At 44.5% G+C, this 21,983-nt stretch overlaps 1 long non-coding RNA gene across 1 annotated transcript in view; it reads right to left on the bottom strand.

The window, feature by feature from the left end:
• Positions 1-8,660: 8,660 nt before the first annotated feature.
• The window catches only part of LOC147109601 (uncharacterized), a 25,846-nt gene continuing 12,523 nt past the window's right edge, over positions 8,661-21,983 (bottom strand). Inside the window, exon 3 of the long non-coding RNA XR_015080315.1 lies at positions 8,661-21,939. This is a non-coding gene — a long non-coding RNA (uncharacterized LOC147109601). The remainder of the gene's footprint in view (positions 21,940-21,983) is intronic.

Raw genomic sequence — 21,983 nt, 5'->3', positions numbered from 1 at the left:
GTTTATTGCTAGAGGGATAGAACAGAAAAGTAGGGAAGTTATGCTAAACCTGTATCGAACCTTGGTTAGACCACACTTGGAGTATTGCGTACAGTTCTGGTCGCAATATTACAAAAAGGATATAGAGGCACTGGGGTGGGTGCAGAGAAGATTTACAAGGATGATACCAGAAATGCGAGGGTATACATATCAGGAAAGGGTGAATAGACTGGGTCTCTTTTCTCTTAAAAAAGGTTGAGGGGTGACCTAATAGAGGTCTTTAAAATTATGAAAGGTTTTGATAGAGTGGATAGAGAGAGAATGTTTCCACTTGTGGGGAAGAGCATAACTAGAGGCCATCAATATAAGATAGTCACCAAGAAATCCAATAGGGAATTCAGAAGAAACTACTTTACCCAGAGTGTGCTGAGAATGTGGAACTCGCTACCACAGGGAGTGGTTGAAGCGAATAGTATAGATACATTTAAGGGGAGGCTGGACAAGCATACGAGGGAGAAGGGAATAGAGGGTTATGCTGATAGATTTAGATGAGGAAAGATGGGAGGAGGCTCGAGTGGAGCATAAATGCCGGCATGGACTGGTTGGGCTGAATGGCCTGTGTCTGTGCCGTATATCTTGTGTAATCCTATGAGTTGTTGAAGCTCGTGATCCTCGACACCTGAAAGGAAGAAAAAAAGTTTTTTGTTAAAGCGCCGGATGAGTCAAAGGATGAAATGGAACTGCGGACCAGGACAGCTTTGAGATAGAGTGAGTCGGTGCTGTTGAAGAGAGGGGTCGAGTTTCCTGCAGCATACAGGTGCGGTCGGTGTTGAGTGCAAGCGAGAGTTTGGTAAGTGAGAGAAAAGTTATTTAAGTTTATTTAGAGAATTTAAGTGAAGGGAAAATTTAATTTTTTGAAGTTTAATTTATTAAAGTAAATTAAATTGTTGGGGAGTTTAAACCGGAAGTAGAATCCGGGTTTAAAAAGGGGCAGGTCGAGTGCGGCAGCGCGAGTGCGGTCGGCGTTGAGTGCAAGTGAGAGTTTGGTAAGTGAGAGTGTTCGGGCAAGTGGGAGGTGAGGGGGTGTTTTTGCCCTGTTTTTGTTCCCACTCTCAGGCTTAGCCAGCACTGCGGAAGCGGAGCAGCGAGACGAATCAACCTAACAGGCCCCACAGACAGCATTCAAAAGGGAGGTAGGTGATCAGCTGGTTGGTAGGTCCTCTTCCTTCTCTTTTATACCTTTATAAGTTGGTAAGTCCTATTAAATAGTGGTGTGATATTCATCATCTATGTCGGGGCAGAGGGTCTTCATAACTAGTAATAAGAAATTTAATTAATATAGAATGGGTGAGCAGGTGATGTGTTACTGCTGCGAAATGTGGGAGCTGGTGGACACCATTGATGCTCACGGTGATTACATTTGCAGTAAGTGTTTGATGCTAGAGGAACTTTGGCTCCGTGTTGATGTGCTTGTGACTGAGCTTCAGACACTGCGACACATCAGGGAGGGGGAGAAGTACCTGGACTCTATGTTTCAGGAGGTAGTCACACCTATGAAATTAATTAATTCAGATGTAGTCCGTGGTCAGGGACAGGACGGTGTGACTATGAGTGAGGCAGGTACGGGGATCCAGGAGGTAGTGTTGGAGGAGCCGCAGCCCTTGCTCTTGTCCAACAGGTTCGAGGCTCTTACTCCCTGTGGGGGCGGGAGCAGGGACTGCAGGGAGGATGAGCAACCTGGCCACAGCACCGTGGAACGGGGGGCCATTCAAGAGGGGGGAGTAAATAGAAATGTTGTAGTGGTAGGGGATAGTATCATTAGGGGGATAGATAGGGTTCTCTGCAGTCGAGAGTGGGAGTCCCGAAGGCTGTGTTGCCTGCCCGGTGCCAGGGTTAAGGACATCTCTTCTGGGCTGGAGAGAAACTTGGAGTGGGAGGGGGAGGATCCAGTTGTCGTGGTCCATGTTGGTACCAACGATGTAGATAGGACAAGGAAGAAGGTTCTGTTAAAGGAGTATGAGTAGCTAGGGGTCAAATTAAAAAACAGAACCTCAAGGGTAATAATCTCTGGATTATTACCTGAGCCACACGCGAATTTGGCTAGGGTAAATAAAATTAGAGAGTTAAATGCGTGGCTCAAAGACTGGTGTGGGAGAAATGGATTTTGCTTCTTGGGACACTGGCACCAGTACTGGGACAGGAGAGAGCTGTTCCGTTGGGACGGGCTTCACTTGGTCAGTGCTGGGACTAGAATCCTGGCGAATCATATAACTAGGGCTGTAGAGAGGGCTTTAAACTAATTAGTGGGGGGGGAGGTTTCTAGAGAGCAAATAATAAAAATGACAACGGAGAAGGTCATAGACCTAGGTAGCAGTGGGGGAATTAAAAACCAGAGCGTGTCAGGAAGGGACAGAATGTATGGAGTAAAAGGTAAAGTAGTAAAAGGGGAAAAAGCAGGAATTAAGTGTCACAAAACATATTTGAAAGTTCTTTATCTGATTGCACGTAGCATTCGTAACAAAATGGACGAGTTGACGGCACAAATAACTACATATGGGTATGATCTTGTGGCCATTACAGAAACATGGCTGCAGGGTGACCATGATTGTTAAATACCCTCGTATGTTTAATTCCCAATCAGGACGGACAGGCAGGAAGGAAGGGGAGGTGGGGTGGCTATGTTAATAAAGGAAGGAATCACTGCAATACAGAGAAATGATATTGGGTCAAAGGATCAGGATAGTGAAACAGTTTGGGTGGAGATAAGGAATAATAAGGGGAAAAAAACACTGGTGGGCGTAGTCTATAGGCCTCCTAACAGTTGCAACTCTGTTGGACGGAGTATTAATCAGGAAATAGTTGGGGCTTGTAATAAGGGAACAGCTATAATTATGGGGGATTTTAACTTTCATATTAACTGGACAAATCAAATTGGGCAGGGTAGCCTTGAGGAAGAGTTCATTGAGTGTATTAGGGATGGGTTTCTTGAGCAGTATGTAACTGAACCGACCAGGGGGCAAGCAACCTTAGATCTGGTCCTGTGTAATGAGACAGGATTAATTAAAAATGTCCTAGTAAAGGATCCCCTTGGAATGAGTGACCATAACATGGTTGAATTCCATATTCAATTAGAGGGTGAGAAGGTTGGATCTCAAACAAACGTACTGAGCTTGAATAAAGGAGACTATGAAGGTATGAGAGCGGAATTGATTAGAGTGGACTGGGAAAATAGATTAAAGGGTAAGACGGTACATGATCAGTGGTGTACATTCAAGGAGTTATTTTACAACTTTCAAGAAAAATATATTCCACTGAGGAAAAAAGGGTGTAAAAGAAAAGACAGCCATCCGTGGCTAAGTAAAGTAATAAAGGATAGTATCCGACTAAAAACAAGGGCATATAAGGTAGCCAAATCTAGTGGGAGGATAGAAGATTGGGAAGTCTTTAAAAGACAGCAAAAAATAACTAAAGGATTGATTAAGAAAGGGAAGATAGATTATGAAAGTAAATTAGCAAAAAATATAAAAACAGATAGCAAGAGTTTCTATAGTTATATAAAAAGAAAAAGGGTGGCTAAAGTAAATGTTGGTCCCTTAGAGGATGAGACCGGGAAATTAATGGTGGGAAACATGGAGATGGCAAAAACGCTGAACAAATATTTTGTATCAGTCTTTACAGTAGAGGACACTAAGAATATCCCAACACTGGACAAACAGGGGTCTCGGGGGGGGGGGGGGAGGAGCTAAATACGATTAAAATCACTAAGGAAGTGGTACTCGGTAAAATAATGGGACTTAAGGCGGATAAATCCCCTGGACCTGATGGCTTACATCCTAGGATCTTGAGGGAAGTGGCGGTAGGGATTGTGGATGCATTGGTAATAATTTTCCAAAACTCCCTGGACTCAGCAAAGGTCCCGGCAGATTGGAAAACTGCTAATGTAACACCCTTATTTAAAAAGGGTAGTAGACAGAAGGCTGGAAACTATAGACCAGTTAGCCTAACATCTGTGGTTGGTAAAATTTTAGAGTCCATTATTAAGGAGACAGTAACGGGACATTTGGATAAAAATAATTTAATAGGACAAAGTCAGCTAAGTGGGCAGAGATTTGGCAGATGGAATACAATACTGGAAAGTGAGAGGTTATGCATTTTGGCAGGAAAAATCATAGAGCAAGTTATTATCTTAATGGCAAGAAACTGGAAAGTACTGTAGTACAAAGGGATCTGGGGGTCCTGGTGCACGAAACACAAAAAGTTAGTATGCAGGTGCAGCAGGTGATCAAGAAGGCCAATGGAATGTTGGCTTTTATTGCTAGGGGGATGGAATATAAAAACAGGGAGGTATTGCTGCAGTTGTACAAGGTATTGGTGAGACTGCACCTGGAATACTGCATACAGTTTTGGTGTCCATACTTAAGAAAAGACATACTTGCTCTCGAGGCAGTACAAAGAAGGTTCACTCGGTTAATCCCGGGGATGAGGGGGTTGACATATGAGAGGTTGAGTAGATTGGGACTCTACTCATTGGAGTTCAGAAGAATGAGAGGCGATCTTATTGAAACATATAAGATTGTGAAGGGGCTTGATCGGGTGGATGCGGTGAGGATGTTCCCAATGATGGGTGAAACTAGAACTAGGGGGCATAATCTTAGAATAAGGGGCTGCTCTTTCAAAACTGAGATGAGGAGAAACTTCTTCACTCAGAGGGTGGTAGATCTGTGGAATTTGCTGCCCCAGAGAGCCGTGGCAGCTACATCATTAAATAAATTTAAAACAGAAATAGACAGTTTCCTAGAAGTAAAGGGAATTAGGGGTTACGGGGAGCGGGCAGGAAATCGGACATGAGTCTAGGTTCGGATCAGTCATGGCCCTGTGGGTGGCGGAGCGGGCCCAGGGGCTGTGTAGCCTGGTCCTGCTCCTACTTCTTGTGTTCTAATTCGGTGTTAGATTTCAGGAGATGGTTCTATTCACAGGGATTAGTGGAGACCTCGGGAACAGGCTGCCAGCTAGGAGTCCTTCAAGAGTAAATTGGGCCTGTTCCTGGCTGGGGTGGAGATCACCTCTTACAGTAGGTAAGTGTAGTGTCCGTGTGTAGATAAAGACACTGAAGACAGGAGTTGGTTCATAGGTATTTACTAAGCAAGTCTGGGGGGGGGGGGGGGGGGGGTTTCTAAAGGATATACACAATACACAGGCTTATATAGCCCAAGTGGCAATTACCGGCATTACGCACACCTGGGGCTCTTAAAGGCACATACACCACAATTCCTCCCCTTCTAGCTAACTAGTACATCATATTTTAAGTAATTATTAATTACATGTTATATGCAAAATAATCTACATTGCTGTATTAATTAATTATAAGTTAGTCTCTCAGGAGGCTTCCTGACTCAGTCCGGATAACGCCTCGGGGGTGTAGTAGTTTCTGGTGGTGTAGTAGGTTCTTCTGGCAAGGCTGATTCGGCTTGAAGGCCAGTGTCGGGTTCATCGGGCTCTAGTATCACCGGATCGGAGGTAGATATGGGTATCTCTACTTCATCGTTAGATGTATAGAGTGGTGGTGTAGGTTGTCCCTTTTCGGATGACTTGATGATTTGGTCAGCATGGCGCCTTATTATGCTGTCTCCGATGTCCACGGTATACATCAGTGGTCCTAATCGTGTGCAGATAGTTCCAGGCTGCCATTTCTCGGTACGGCAGTCCCGGGCCAAAACCGGTTGGCCTATCTGGAAGGCCCTAGTTGGCCTTTCATTCATGCCCTGAAACTGCCGGTTCTCCACGTCCCTTCGGATGTTGGGCTTGACCAAATCCAGCCGGCATCTTAGGTTTCTATTGTAGAACATCATGGCGGGAGTTTGGTTAGTAACCATATGCGTTGCATTCCTATATGCAAATAAGAAGTTATCCACCTTGTGCTGAAGTTTTATGTCTTCATTACCCATGGCCTTGATGGCCTTCTTGAAGGTCTGGACAAACCTTTCAGCCAATCCATTGGTGGCGGGATGGTATGGGGCGGACGTGTAGTGCTTTACCCCATTGTTCTTTAAGAACTTTCTGAATTCTTCGGACACAAATTGCGGTCCATTATCAGAACATATCTGCTCCGGCAGCCCATTCCTGGCAAATATGGTCCTTAATACTGTGATGGTTTTTTCCGTGGTGGTGGAGGACATCTTTATTACCTCCGGCCACTTGGAGTGTGCATCAACTGCGATTAAGAACATTGAGTCCATAAATGGACCAGCAAAGTCGATGTGCACCCTTTGCCAGGGAGATGAGGGCCACTCCCATGGATGTAGAGGGGCCTGTGGCGGAGCATTTTGGACCTTCTGGCATCCTAGGCAGCTCTTGGTCATGTCTTCGATGTCTCCATCGATACCTGGCCACCATACAAACGCCCTAGCTAGGTTCTTCATTTTCACTCCACCCAGATGCCCCTCGTGAAGCTCCTTTAGCACTTTATCCTGGAGTTTGGGTGGAATCACCACTCTGGATCCACACATCAAGGTTCCTCGGCACACTGACAGCTGTTCTCTTCTTTGCGAGAATGCTGGCAACAGTGGTTCGCCATGTGCTGGCCATCCCTTCACTGTTAAATCGTAGACCCGAGAGAGTAGGGTCATTTCTTGTCTCCCTTTCAATGGCAGAATTTGTCACTGGTAGACATTCCACTATGGTAGAGTGGAATATCTCTACTGGGTCTACTGTAGGTGCCTCTTCTATCGTTGGCAACGGTAGGCGTGATAAACTGTCAGCATTCCCATGCTGTTTTGACCCTTTGTATTCAATGTTGTATTGGTGTGCCCCTAGAAAAAGGGACCACCTCTGTAGTCTTTGTGCCGTCATAATGGGGACACCTTTTTTAGGGTTGAATATGGAGATGAGGGGTTGATGGTCAGTCAGCAAGGTAAATTTTTGTCCGTGTAGGTAATGGTTGAATTTCTTCACTCCCCATACCAGGCTGAGTGCTTCCCTGTCTATCTGGGCATAGTTACGCTCAGCTGAGTTCAATGAGCGTGACGCAAAAGCTATCGGCCGTTCCGAGCCATCAGGGAATCTATGGGACAATACCGCTCCTATGCCGTAAGGGGATGCATCGCACGCCAGTCTGATTGGTAGTGATGGGTTGTAATGAGCCAAAATTTTCTCGGATGTGATTAAGTCTTTACATTTATGGAAGGCACGTTTACAGTCTTCGTTCCATTTCCAAATCACTCCTGTCTGTAGAAGATCATTAAGAGGGTGTAGAATAGTTGCTAAGTTCGGTAAAAATTTATGATAGTAATTTATTAATCCCAGGAATGACCTTAATTATGAAACATTTTCAGGTGCTGGGGCTTTTATAACTGCTTCAATTTTTTCAGGTGACTTATGCAACCCTTCCTTATTAATTATGTGGCCACAATATGATATCTGATTTTGGAAAAATTCGCACTTGGGGCGATTTGCTCGTAGGCCCCGTTCTTTCAGCCTAGTGAGCACCTGCTCCAAATTGGCAAGGTGCTCGTTGTCGTTTTCTCCTGTTATAAGGATGTCGTCTAGGTAGCATTGAGTCCCCGGAATCCCTTGCAGGACTTGCTCCATAGCTCTTTGTCAGATAGCTGGAGCTGATGCTATTCCAAAAACCAGTCGATTGTACTGGTACAGGCCTTTGTGTGTGTTTATTGTGAGATACTTTTTAGAGGTCTCCTCAACCTCCATCTGTAGATATGCCTGTGCCAAGTCAATTTTTGTGAAACGTTTCCCTCCGGATAGTGAGGCGAAAATATCTTCTATCCTCGGAAGAGGATACTGTACCGTGTGAAGGACCGGGTTTACAGTCACCTTGAAGTCCCCACAGATGCGAATTTTTTTCTGTTCATCAGAGTTATTTTTCAATGTTTTTTTCATGACTGGAACGATGGGTGTTGCCCATTCGCTCCAATCTATTTTGGATAATACGCCTGCCTTTTCCAAATTCTTCAGCTCTGCCTCGACTGCCGGACGTATTGCGCATGGCACCGGTCTTGCCTTAAAAATTTTTGGAATTGCTGTATTTTCCACTTTTATTGAGGCGGTGATGCCTTTCAAGGTTCCTAGTTTCTCTTGAAACACTTCTTTGGCGTTGGCCAAGATGTCTTTTAATCGTTCAGGTATGATGTCATCATTGTTTTTTTCCTTACTGGTCACCGTCAGTGCCTGAATGGAGTGCCAGTCTAAACGTATCTTCCTTATCCATTCACGTCCCAACAACGGTGGACCACCATCTTGTAGAATGTATAAATACAACTTTTGTATTTCTTTGCCATTGTATACCACAGGCACCCTTATTTTTCCTTTGGGGTAGACTTTCTGCCCCGTATATGTTTTTAAGATAATGGATGTGTCTTTTAGAGGTATATGCGAAAATAGCCTCTCGTAATCTCGTCGATTTATTACGGTTAGAGCTGATCCTGTATCTAGCTCCATTTTAACTGGGGACCCTGCTATTGTGAGGGTAACCCAAATGGTTTGGTAATCCTCTTTGGCAAGTACATTATGTAATTTGAGACAGCTTAGTCTCTTGTTTCCGGAGTCGCTATCGCTATTCTGGTCTTCGGAGCTATTGTCCGTCATCATTTGTACCTTCCTGTACTTTTCTTTATTGATTTTTTGTTTTCTGTCAGTGGATTTATTTTGTCCAGATTGGCATACCCGTGCAATGTGTCCAATCTTACCACATTGCCTGCATGCTTTGCCCTTGAACCAGCAGTCCCTCTGGTTATGGGTGGATCTGCCGCAGCGATAACATCTTCCGAACTCCTGTGTCATTTTATGGGTGCCGAAGTCCTGTGTCTCTTGTTGTATCTCTGCAGCTCCTTTTGCTGCTGCTTCGTATGATACAGCCATACTGAAAGCTTTGTCCAATGTTAAATCTTTTTCAGAAAGCAGTTTTTTTTGTGTTCCTTCACTTAAGAGACCGCAAACAAATTTGTCTCGAAGATAATCCGATAGTCCTGCTCCGAATTGGCAGTACTTTGATAGCTTTCTTAATTCGGTTAGGTAATCAGCATTACTTTCATTCTTGTGTTGATTTCTCTTGAAGAACTTGAATCGTTCCGCTATCAGCAGCGGTGTTGGGTTTAAATGCTCCTGCAGGGTATCAACAATTTCTTTAAAAGTCTTGTCCTTTGGTTTGGCTGGAGTGATTAAATTTCGTAACAGCCCGTATGTCTTCGCGCCCATTAAGTTCAGAAGTACTGAAGCTTTTTTTTCATCTGTTATTCCATTTGCAGTGCAATAAACCTCTACTCTTTCCACGTATGTGGTCCAATCTTCTATTTCGCCCTCAAAAGCCTCAATATTACCAGATTTAGGCATTTCAGAAAAGATATGGCGCTTCCCGCGCTTTTTTTTTTCTCTCTGTAGCAACGATATGGCGCTTTCCGCGCTTTCCCGCCGCTGCTACCGATAACAACGCTGTTTTACTGTGGTTTCCGTTTATTCACTGTTGGAGACTCGTTCCCGACGGAGGTCTAAACGCTGACCTGCTTGCCGCGCCGGCCGTCTCTCGAGTGCACCCTCCCAGTCCGTTATTGCTTGCCTCCGATTTCGCTGCCTGTCTCAGCTGTAGAGCCCGCTGCTGGAGCTCCAGCCTGACGCCCAGGAAGGATTAGCGCAGTACCTGTCACCAGCTTGGCCAGCTGGTGAAACCACAGTTTCTCTTACTTCCTTGAGTCTTCTGGACGCTGGAGGAATCGATGTCCTTGAGGTGCTGCCGAATTGCAGGTAAGTCCGTTTCCACTTCGTCGCCACTGTAGTGTCCGTGTGTAGATAAAGACACTGAAGACAGGAGTTGGTTCATAGGTATTTACTAAGCAAGTCTGGGGGGGGGGGTTTCTAAAGGATATACACAATACACAGGCTTATATAGCCCAAGTGGCAATTACCGGCATTACGCACACCTGGGGCTCTTAAAGGCACATACACCATAATTGCTCTTAAAGGCACATACACCACAGTAAGTACTGCAGGAAAAACAGGGACAGAGTGATCTCCTGGACGAGTTTCGATCGCCTAGATGGGTCGGAGAGGAATTTCCCAGATTTTTTCTCCCAAATTGGCCATTGGGTTTTTTATCTGGTTTTTCGCCTCTCCCGGGAGATTATATGGGTTCGGGTGGGATGGAGAGTGAAAGTAGATTTGAGGTTAGGGTCAGATCAGCCATGATCTTATTGAATGGCGGAGCAGGTTCGAGGGACCGATTGGCCTACTCCTGCTCCTAGTTCTTATGTGAAGGAAAAATAGTCGCCAGAGTTTAAGGCCTCGATATTAACCCCTAACCCCTCACGACAGGCAGGAGGTGTTCGGGTGGGGTGGGTGAAGTTTTAAAATGGGGAGTGTGTCCCCAACCTGCCACGTATGCGCCTGCTGCCATTTTTATGGCGGTGGGTAGCATGGTGTGCAAGTTTCCCGCTGGCAGGATACTTCATTAACATATTTAAATCAGGCTCCCACAGTGCTCCCTCCCTCCGCGACCACCAAGCCCCAATCTCTCTTTTCCTCCTTCCCAATCGCCAGGGATCGTCCCCAGGGTTCCCCAGCTACAGCCTCCTGCCGCTGGTTTTCACGTTCGGTGGTCTGGCAAACGGTCAATTTGTCCGGTTGCCGGGTGGAAAACGGAAGAAAAAAATATCCGTTAAATTCAGCAGGACCTCCACCTCCTCAGCCTTGCCAGGTTTTCCCCATGCTACCGCGCACTCCCACACCCTCCCCGCAAATATTGGGGCCTTAAATATTTTCATGTTCTATTATGTTTTGAAAAGGCAATCTAAGCAATTGCTCAAATTATTACTGATGGTTGCTAATTAATGATCAGAATCAGTAAGTAGAACAACAGATGCACAAAGCCACAGAATAAATCTCTCGTCTGTCTTATTCTAAATGGGGGCAGGGCGGGGTTGGGAGCATGGAGAGAAAACAAACAAGCTTGCTCACATTTCGATGCATCAGCTTGGGGGCTTGGCAGACCAGGTCAATCCAAACAGGATACTGGCAGTGTTAAGATGCTGCGATGTGAACAGTGAGGTGCAATGATGTTGAAAAAGGATGATGCAATTAGAAAGGCACCATTGAAGTTTGGGGAAAGCTTAAGGTTATGAGAACGGTTATGTTTTCCTGGGTAGTTTACCCTCTCTCTTCTACTGGCAGAGTCCACCAACACACTAATTTTCGAAGTATAATTTAGGTATTTTAAAATTCTTTCTTTGAATGTAGGCAGTGCTGGCAAGACCGGCATTTATGCCCATCCCTAGCTGCCCTGAGAAGGTGGTGGGCCTTCTTCCACAACCACTGGTAGTGATTTTATACAACTGAGTGCCTTACTCGGCCACTTCAGAGGGCAGTTAAAAGTCAACCACACTGGTGTGGGACTGGAGTCACAGATAGGCCAGACTGGGTAAGGATGGCAGGTTTCCTTCCCTAAAGGACATTAGTTGGATTTTTACAATAATCCAACAGCTTCGTGGTCACTTTTCCTGATATCAGCTTTTAATTTCCAGAAATTTTAGTCAGGTTTTTAAAGAGAAAGTTGTGAAGCAGTGAGGCCTAGCAAAAGACTCAGAGAAGAACTCAATGCAGGAGTAGTTAGAAATTAAGTTTACTTAAGTTAAAGGTGACCCACTGATATGGGGAAGCATAGCATATTTATGCATTTATATCATTACACAAAGACAAGTGGTAGCAGTTGAACTAAGTGAATTTGATCATAACTATTGCTCTGTACATTCACTCGCTGTGAAATAAAGCAGCTTCATGGTTCGGGTCAAACCTCCTCTCACTGAATGTTTGTTGGGTCCACCTTTGGAGAAGTACATGTGAAAGAAATGAATGTCTAGTTCAAATCAGTAGGAGATATTATTACTGCATCCCTGGGTTACACCATCAAGCAACTCAACTCCTAAGATGCTTAATTTGCTTACAGGGGTGATTGTGATGATGTAGGTTCAGATCCAGGTCAACTTTCTGTAGCAGATTCGGTAATCAGATACCTGAATCATGCAGGTTCACAATACTCTGGGATAGGATACTGATAATGATGGTGACAAGCCAGCCTTATTCACTAATGGAACCTGGAGGGGGCCACTCACTGGGGACCAGGATTCTGCCTGCTTGGCTCTAGATAAACCCAGAAGCCAATATTCTTAAAAGGTAGCTAGACTAGCAGTGTGAAGCTGAAAAACTGCAGTTTTAGCTGGTTAAAGTCCTGCACACATTTGGGGTGGTGGGAGCGGGGCTGTCACTAAGACTTGGTTCTTCCAAACTGCACTTAAGCTCTCTGAACTTTGGCAAGCGTGGCCTGTCCCTCTGAAGAGAGTGTGTGCACTCTGCATCAAGGGAAACAGAAGTTCAGCATGTGTTGATTTCTCAGTAACTTAGTTTGGAGACTTGATAGGTTTCTGTAGATGTCAGGTACCCAGCTAACCATAAAAAAAGTCATTTGCACTTATTGGCTAGACTTATGCTATCCAATATACAAAAAATCAGGAGGTTTCACATGATGCTGCAAGCCACTGAACATGATACATGTCACAAGATCATCAATATCAGTTGTTTTATAGGCAAGGGCTTTTTGTGCAGATATAAAAACATATTTTAATATCATTATTACCCCTCAGTCCTAGCATTCTGTTGAACTCAGTAATTCCATTCTGATTTGTGCTATATTAGCTGTCATCAATGAAGACTATGCACAATTACACCACGTCTGATGGGAATTGCTGCAGAAGATTTTTCTGCATGTGATTGATGTCTGTACATATTATACTGTGGTAATCTTCAACTAATCACTTTTACCATCTCCTCTGCAGTACACAACTAACCATTTCTATTACAGTGATCAATGAATACTAAAGTTTCAAATTTCTATTGCATTAAAGTGTCGACACACTATTGACCTTTGTATATTATTGGTTTAAAGTAAAGCTAACTTAAACTGATCTAGGATGCACTGCCTGAAAAGGTGGTAGAAGCAGTTTCAATAGTAATTTTCCCAAAGGGAATTGGAATTATACTTAAAAGGGAAAAATCTGCAGGGCTATGGGGAAATAGCAGGGGGAGTGGGACTAATTGGATAGCTCTTTCAAAGAGCCGGCACAGGCAGGTGGGCCGAATGGCCAGCTTCTGTGTTGTCTGATTCTATGATTAGGTCCTTGCACCCAACTGCCAGAGAGCTCACTTACTTAAATCTCAGCAGTATAAATAAGGGAAGCTAGAGTGCAGTTTGTCACGGAGTGCAGATTGGAACAGAGTGTTCAGCTGCGAGTTTGGTGAGCGAGGGAGTTCGGGGAGGGAGGTGTTCCTTTCTTTTTCTATCTTTGCCAGCTTCCAGGAGAACAGGAGCTAAAAAGCTGCACAAGAGGGGACAGAGAACCAGCGGGAGTTCGGTTCTGTGACACCCCCCAACCGTATCTGGAGAAAAATAAAAGGTAAAGTCACAGGGAAAAGGGTAAGTGATTGGTTGGTGAGTATTTTGCTCACTTCCCTTATCTTTTAAAGCCCAGGAAATGCATTAGTAATTGTAAGGTTTCATTAGTACTAGTTTACTAGCAGTAATAAATCTTATTAGTAGGGTTTGTTAATTATTAATTAATAAAAATAAATTAATTAAGACTCAATAAAGATGGCAGGGCAGGTGATGTGTTGCGACTGCAGGATGTGGGAGCTCCTGGACGCCAGTGTGATCCAGGACGAACACGTCTGCGGCTTGAGGAGCTTCGGCTCAGAGTTGACGAGCTGTAGGCGCAGCTGCGGGCACTGCGATGCATCAGGGAGGGGGAAAGTTACCTGGACACTTTATTCCAGGAGGCAGTCACACCCCTTAGGGTAGGGTCTTCTGATTTGGTCAGTGGTCAGGGACAGGAGGATGCGACTGCAAGTGAGGCAGGTATGGGGACCCAGGAGGTGGAGGAGCCTCAGCCTTTGCAATTGTCCAACAGGTTTGAGGTTCTTGCGGCCTGTATGGATGAAAGAGGTGGCTGCAGGGTGGATGAGCAAACTGACCATGGCACCGAGGTACAGGAAGCCATTCAAGTGGGGGGAGTCAATAGGAATGTAGTGGTAATTGGGGACAGCATAGTCAGGGGGATAGATACAGTTCTCTGCGGCCAAGAGCGAGAGTCCAGACGGCTGTGTTGCCTGCCTGGTGCCAGGGTTCGGGACATCGGCTCTGGGCTGGAGAGGAACTTGCAGTGGGAGGGGGAGGAGCCATTGGTCATGGTCCAAGTAGGTACCAACGACATAGGTAGAACTAGGAAAGAGGTTCTGCTGAGGGAGTATGAGCAGCTAGGGGCTAAATTAAAAAGCAGAACCTCAAGGGTAATAATGTCTGCATTATTACCTGAGCCACGAGCAAATTGGCATAAGGTAAATAAAATTAGAGATGAATGCGTGGCTCAAAGACTGGTGTGGGAGAAATGGGTTTCAATTCCTGGGGCACTGGCAGCAGTACTGGGGAAAGTGGGATCTGTATCGTTGGGACGGTCTTCACCTGAACCATGCTGGGACCAGTGTTCTGGCGAGTCGTATAACTAGGGCGGTAGAGAGGGCTTTAAACTAAATATTGGGGGCATGGATCAAATTTGGGAAGATGTGGTAATTCAAAGATTAGAGACAAGGCAATAGAGAAAGGTATTAATATGGGAAATGATAAACAGACCGTGACAGGAAGGGATAAAGAGTACAAATCTAAGAGTAAATCAACAGATAAAGCTAGAGGTTACAAAAATAATAAAAAGGACAAAACTAAAGGCTCTGCATCTGAATGCACATAGCATTCGAAACAAAACAGATGAACTGATAGCGCAAATAGAAATAAATAAATATGATCTAATAGCCATTACAGAAACATGGCTGCAGGATGACACAGATTGGGACCTGAATATTGAAGGGTACATGACATTTAGGAAGGACAGGAAGGTGGGAAAAGGTGGAGGGGTGGCTCTGTTAATTAATGATGGTATTAGCACAATAGAGAGGGATGACCTAAGTTCAGGAAACCAGGATGTAGAAGCGGTTTGGGCAGAGATGAGAAGTCACTTGTGGGAGTGGTGTACAGGCCCCCTAACAGTAACCACATGGTAGGATGGAGTATAAAGGAAGAAATAATGGGAGCTTGTCAGAAGGGTACGGCAATAATCATGGGGGATTTTAATCTGCATATAGACTGGAAAAATCAGATGGGCAAAGGTAGCATAGATGAGGAGTTCATGGAATGTTTTCGGGATAGTTTCTTACAACAGCACGTTCTGGAGCCAACCAGAGAGCAGGCTATACAAGACCTGGTATTGTGCAACGAGATAGGATTAATTAATGACCTCTTGTGAAGGCGCCCCTAGGTAGCAGCGATCATAATATGACTGAATTTTACATTCAGTTTGAGAGAAGAGTGGGGCCAAGACTAGTATTTTAAACTTAAGTAAGGGCAATTATGAGGGCATAAAAGCAGAGCTAGCTAAAGTAAACTGGCAAATTAGGTTAAGGGATAGGTCAATAGAGTTGCAGTGGCAGACATTTAAGGGGATATTTCAAAATACACAGAATATATACATTCCAACAAGAAAAATTCCAAGGGGAGGACCCACCATCCGTGGTTAACTAAAAAAGTTAAAGATAGTATTAAACTTAAAGAAAAAGCATATAATTGTGCAAAGATGGGAGGCAAGTATGAAGATTGGACAGAATATAAAAAACAGCAAAGAATGACTAAAAGATTAATAAGGAGAGAAAAATTAGAGTACGAGAGAAAGCTAGCTAGAAATATAAAAACCGATAAGTTTCCATAGATATTTAAAAAAGAAAAGAGTTAACAAAGTGAGCGTTGGTCCTATAAAAAGGTGAGTCTGGGGAATTAATAACGGAAAATAAGGAGATGGCAGTTGAATTGAACAGGTATTTTGCATCGGTCTTCACTATAGAGGATACAAGTAACAGCCCAGAAATAGCTGTAAATCAGGAAATGGAAGGGAGGAACTCAAAAAAATTATAATCACCAGGGATGTGGTACTGAGCAAATTGTTGGAGCTGCGGGCTGACAAGTCCCCGGGTCCTGATGGACTTCATCCTAGAGTCTTAAAAGAAGTGGCTAGTGAGATAGTTGATGCGTTGGTTTTAATTTTCCAAAATTCCCTAGATTCGGGGAGGTTCCATTAGATTGGAAAATAGTGAATGTAACTCCTTTATTCAAAAAGGGAGACAGAAAGCAGGAATCTACAGGCCAGTTAGCTTAACATCTGTCATAGGGAAGATGTTAGAAGCTATTATTAAAGATGTTATAGCAGGGCATTTAGAAAAGTTCAAAGTAATCAGGCAGAGTCAACATGGTTTTGTGCAAGGGAAATCATGTTTAACCAATTTATTGGAGTTCTTTGAGGAAGTAACATGTGCTGTGGATAAAGGGGAACCGGTGAATGTACTGTACTTAGATTTCCAGAAGGCATTTGATAAAGTGCCACATCAAAGGTTATTGCGGAAAGTAAAAGCTCATGGTGTAGGGGGTAACATATTGGCATGGATAGAAGATTGGCTAGCTAACAGGAAACAGTAGGCATAAATTAGTCATTTTCTGATTGGCAAGATGTAATGAGTGGTGTGCCACAGGGATCAGTGCTGGGACCTCAACTTTTTACAATTTATATAAATGACTTGGATGAAGGGACCGAAGGTATGGTTGCTAAATTTGCTGATGACACAAAGATAGGTAGTAAAGTAAATTATGAAGAGGACGTAAGGAGGCTACAAAGGGATATAGATAAGTTAAGTGAGTGGGAAAAGATCTGGCAAATGGAGTATAATGTGGGAAAATGTGAAGTTGTCCATTCTGACAGGAAGAATAACAAAGAAGCATATTATCTAAATGGTGAGAGATTGCAGAGCTCTGAGATGCAGAGGGATCTGGGTGTCCTAGTGCATGAATCACAAAAGGTTAGTATGCAGGTACAGCAAGTAATTAGGAAAGCTAATAGAATGTTATTGTTTATTGCGAGGGGAATTGAATACAAAAGTAGGGAGGTTATGCTTCAGTTATACAGGGCATTGGTGAGACCACATCTGGAGTACTGTGTACAGTATTGGTCTCCTTATTTAAGGAAGGATGTAAATGCGTTGGAAGCAGTTCAGAGAAGGTTTACTAGACTGATACCTGGAATGGGCGGGTTGTCTTATGAGGAAAGGTTGGACAGGCTAGGCTTGTATCCACTGGAGTTTAGAAGACTAAGAGGTGACTTGATTGAAACATATGAGATCCTGAGGGGTCTGGACAGGGTGGATGTGGAGAGGATGTTTCCTCTTGTGGGAGAATCTAGAACTAGGGGTCACTGTTTAAAAATAAGGGGTCGCCCATTTAAGACAGAGATGAGGAGAAATTTTTCTCACAGAGGGTTGAGAGTCTTTGGAACTCTCTTCCTCAGAGGACGGTGGAAGCAGAGTCTTTGAATATTTTTAAGGCAGAGGTAGATAGATTCTTGGTAAGCAAGGGGGTGAAAAGTTATCGGGGGTAGCCGGGAATGTGGAGTAATCGGATCAGCCATAATCTTATTGAATGGCAGAGCAGGCTCGAAGGGCCGAGTGGCCTACTCCTGCTCCTAATTTGTATGTACACTGAATTCAAAAATCCTTGTTTATAAATCTTTCCATGGTCTCACCCCACCCTGCTAATGCAACCTCCTCCAGCCCCAGGTTCCAGCTCACGGTCTAAATGCAAGTTATTGTTGCTCTCTCAGTGGTAATGGAAAGAAGTGGTTCGACAGTGTGTAATTGCTGAGCAGACAGCTATTTGGTGAGACCAGCATGTCACTAATGTCACAATACAGGTATAGTAGGGCAGTGGTTAGGTTACTGGAATAATGATCCAGAGAACAAAGTTCAAATCTCACCATTTAAGTTTTGAAAATTTGAATTTGAATTTAGTTTAATAAAAAGTTGGTATCAGTAAAATCATGACGCTGTCGCATTGTCATAACAACCCAACTTGTTCACTGATGTCCTGGCCCATATGTGACTCTTAACTGCCCTCTGAAGTGGCCTAACAAAGACATTCGCTTGTATCAAACCACTTTGCAGCGGTTCAAGGCGGCTGCCCAGTACCATCTTCTCAAGGCAATTACAGACGAGCAATAAATGCCAGGCTTGCCAGCGACACCCACATCATGAGAATAAGTTAAACAAGCTGAGCTGAGATTGATGAGGGCGCTGTGTCAGGGATCCAGCATGATTGCAGAGGAACATCTTCTCCGAGCCAGGAGTGGAAAGAGGACTGGTGAAGGGGCTGGCGCAAAATATTTTGGTTGCAAGGTTGGAAGTGGTGGTTTGTATGTTGAGAAAAAAGGTGCCATCTAAAGAGTAACAGCATAATCAGAACTGTATAAATTATAGCTCTCTTCTAGTAGCTGTCACTGTTCTGCTTTCCCACTCTAAATTCTTTTTGTCACTATCATTTTCTTTATCGCTGGCACACACTTCTCACAGTGATATTGGTATCACTCTGTCTCACTTATGTCGTTGTTAAAATTTAATCTTTCTTCAAATCTCTCTTTCCCCCACTTTTATAGGTCTCCAATATCTCTGTGGCTGTCACACTTCTTCCTTTACTGATGTACTCAATATCTACCGCATATGTTCGTTTAAGGCTGAAAAACGAGATAATATATACCATGTTGGAGAAGAGTGTGCGATAGGCTGTTAGAGAGGGGCTGTAACATGGATGGCTAAGAGAGAAAGTGGTTGGGAGCACTGATAATGCCAGGAGGTGCTTGTTGAAGGGGTCTACAGCTAGGGAAAAGCAAAGGGTTGAGGTTAGAGGGTGGGTAGGTGAGGCTGCAGCCATTGGGGTGAGGGCTGAACCTGGGAGTAATTGAAGGGAGGGAGAATGAATGTCATGTGATCTGAAGGTGCTTAATGGATGGCTTAATTGTGGTCTGAGGCCTAGGAGAACTTTGTGGGTGGATGGGTTCTGGGAGCACCAATGGGGGGAGAGAGGAAGAGGAAAGGGGCTGAGATATGGGAGTAATTGAAGGGTGGGGTGCAAGGCATGGGAACACTGGAGAAGAGGGGCTGGTTCCTAGGAGTACAAGGGGTGAAAAGCAGTCAAAGGGGAATCTGGAAATCTGAGGAAAGTGGAGGTCTGGGTGAGAGAGGGTTGGGGGCACTGGAGCATGGAGCCGGACATATGGGGGGCTGAGATGTGCAATGAGCGGATGCGGCTGGGTGTGGGAGGAGTGAGGTGAGAAAGTACTGTGGGTGGCTATATTGGAAGGCGACTGGACTGTGGAAGCAATGAAGAGGAGACGGGGGGACTGAGGGGGGTCCAAGATTGTGAGTGGGAGATTCTAGGAGCACAGAGGAAGAGTTGCAGACTGTAAGCACTAAGAGGGTACAGGAGCATGTGAGGAGAAGGTAGATTTTGGGAAGCACCGAGGAGTGCCGACCAGGAGCACAATTAAGGGTGATCAGCCAGAATGCAGCAGTCTGAAGAGGTGGCAAGAAGCAGAAGTCATAGAGTTATACAGCACAAAAAGAGGCCCTTCAGCCCATCGCGTCCGCGCCGGCCATCAAGCCCGGTCTAATCTAATCCCATTTTCCAGCATTTGGTCCATAGCCTTGTATGCTATGGCATTTCAAGTGCTCAGTTAGACAATGGGCAAGATGTGCTGCAGAGGAAGCACAGTTGAAGAGGCTGTGAAGAGGTTTTTATTTGGGGAGCGAGACAGAGAGGAGTGAACACAATTAATGTGTGAGACACCACATATCATGCCAGGGACGGCAATGGTCACTCCAAATTTTATTGGACCAAAGTCCTGAAATTCTGGTGGAAAACATTTTGTTTGTATATTTTTAAGCCTGCCTTCACATGCAGCTTGCTCAAGTAGCATGTTCATCATTGACAATAAAGATCACAAAAATAAGGTCTAGTTTGGTTAATTCTCAAAATATTTTGGCCAAACCCCCCACAGCCTCCCGTTCTTCTCTTGCTAAGGATGCTGGTACTGACACATCAAAGAAATATCTTTCAACACCTTCATTTATTTTTCTTTCTATCGTCTTCTCTATCACCCACCTACTCTCGCCTCTTCCGTCTCCTACACTTCTGTCTCTCCTCCTTCCATTCTCGCTTTTACTCACCTCCCGCTCTCTCTTGCCTTCCTCCTTCACCTCACTCTTCGGAACGGATGTGCAACCTTTAATTGTATAGATCACAGATTATATTCATTTAAAACAGTGGAAGAGGATTTCTCTGCAACTACTTCATTGATATAAAAGCTAAACTTTATGTAATGGCCATAAACCAAAAAGAGAGGGGAGGGGTGGGGTTAGAAAAGATATAGTTGCTAGTGTGGAGGCACCCTAATAGTGGACAGAGTAAACTAAACACACTTTATACCTAGACAGGGTGTGGTTCATATCTAGTACGGTTGCTTGTCAATAATCCTCGATTATCTCCTTTCATCTGTAGACAGTGTCAGGTTTCATATGTTTGCTGATGGTGGCCAGTTCCACCTCCCCACCACTTCCTTTGCCTCCATAATTGCCTCTGTGCTGTCAGACGACCCAGCTTACATTAAGTTCTGGATAATCCAGAATTTCTAACTAAACATTTGGAATCCCAAAACCATTGTTTTCGGCTTCTACAAAACACTCTGCTCCCCTACCACGGACGCCAGCACCCCCCTCAGTTATGCAAACAGGCTTAACTTAACCTTATGTCCCTCTCGACCCAGAGGTGAGCTTTAAACTTCATATCCTATCAGCAGGACGGCTTAGGTCCACCTAAGTTGAGTCAACCGTGCCTGTTTCGACCCCTATCTCACCACCATTACTGCCGAATCCCTTATGCAAGCTTTAACCACATCTAGTCTCGATTCCTCCAACACTCTCCTGAACTCCAATTCATTAAAAACTCCACCATCCACATCCTGTCATGCACCAAGTCCCACTTGGCCATCCTTGCTGACCTACATTGTGGCCTTGTCCCTCAACACATTAAAGTGTAAATCCTTGTCCTCATTTACAAATCTCTTCACCCTATCTCTGCACCCTCCTCTAGACCTGCATCCTCTCCGATGTCCTCCTGGCCCCTGACTCCGGCCTCCTGTGCATTCTCCCTTCCCTCTGCTCCATCATCGGTGGCACAGTCTTCAACCTTCTCAGTCCGACTCTCTGGGACTACCTCTTAAGTCCCTCCAGTTTCTCTATTTCTCTCCCTCCATGCTCAGAATGCTTCTCAAAACTCATCTCTTTGGCCAAGCTTTCAGTCACTTTTCCTAATTCTCCCACAAAGGCTTGTCATCTGTGCCATTCTTCTGTGGAGCACGTGGGACATTTTTATCTTTAACGTTAAAAGCACGTATAAATGCAAGTAGTTGTTGTTTACACCTTCTCCGGGCCTGGTTGTGGTTTCACCCCTACTATAGGTCTACTAACACACTACTTTCGGCCGCCAGCTGTGGTATAACTCTCGCCTCTGCGTCAGAATGTTGTGGGTTCAAGTCCCACTCCAGAGACCGAAGCAAATAATCCAGGCTGACACTCCAGTGCAGTACTGAGGGAGTGCTGTGCAGTCAGAGCTGCCGTCTTACAGATGGTACATTAAACTGAGGCCCCATATACCCTCTCAGGTGGATTACCTGGTCATTATAACATTGCTGTTTGTGGGAGCTTGCTGTGCACATATTGGCTGCTGCGTTTCCTACATTACAACAGTGACTACATTTCAAAAGGTACTTTGTTGGCTGTAAAGCGCTTTGGGAAGTCTTGAGGTTGTGAAAGGCGCTATATAAATGCAACACTTTCTTTATTTTGACCTTTCACAATCTGTCAGGAGACAGGACTCGTCAGACTGATCCCGACCAACACCGTTATCCAGCTTAAGTGTCCTCATTTGATATGTCCTCTCCTCTTATTGCATTAATGGCTCCAGATTGATATACAGTTCCAATATGTTGATATCTGAAAGAAACAAAAGCATAGCGAGATGCTCATTAACAGTCTAT

This window comes from Somniosus microcephalus, chromosome 12 (genome assembly GCF_052327205.1).
Source record: "Somniosus microcephalus isolate GS21.2 chromosome 12, FLI_Smic_1.0, whole genome shotgun sequence".
NCBI classification, from domain to species: Eukaryota; Metazoa; Chordata; class Chondrichthyes; order Squaliformes; family Somniosidae; genus Somniosus; species Somniosus microcephalus.
The sequence above is the reverse complement of the archived record's forward strand: the minus strand, read 5'-3'. Positions and strand labels throughout refer to the sequence as shown.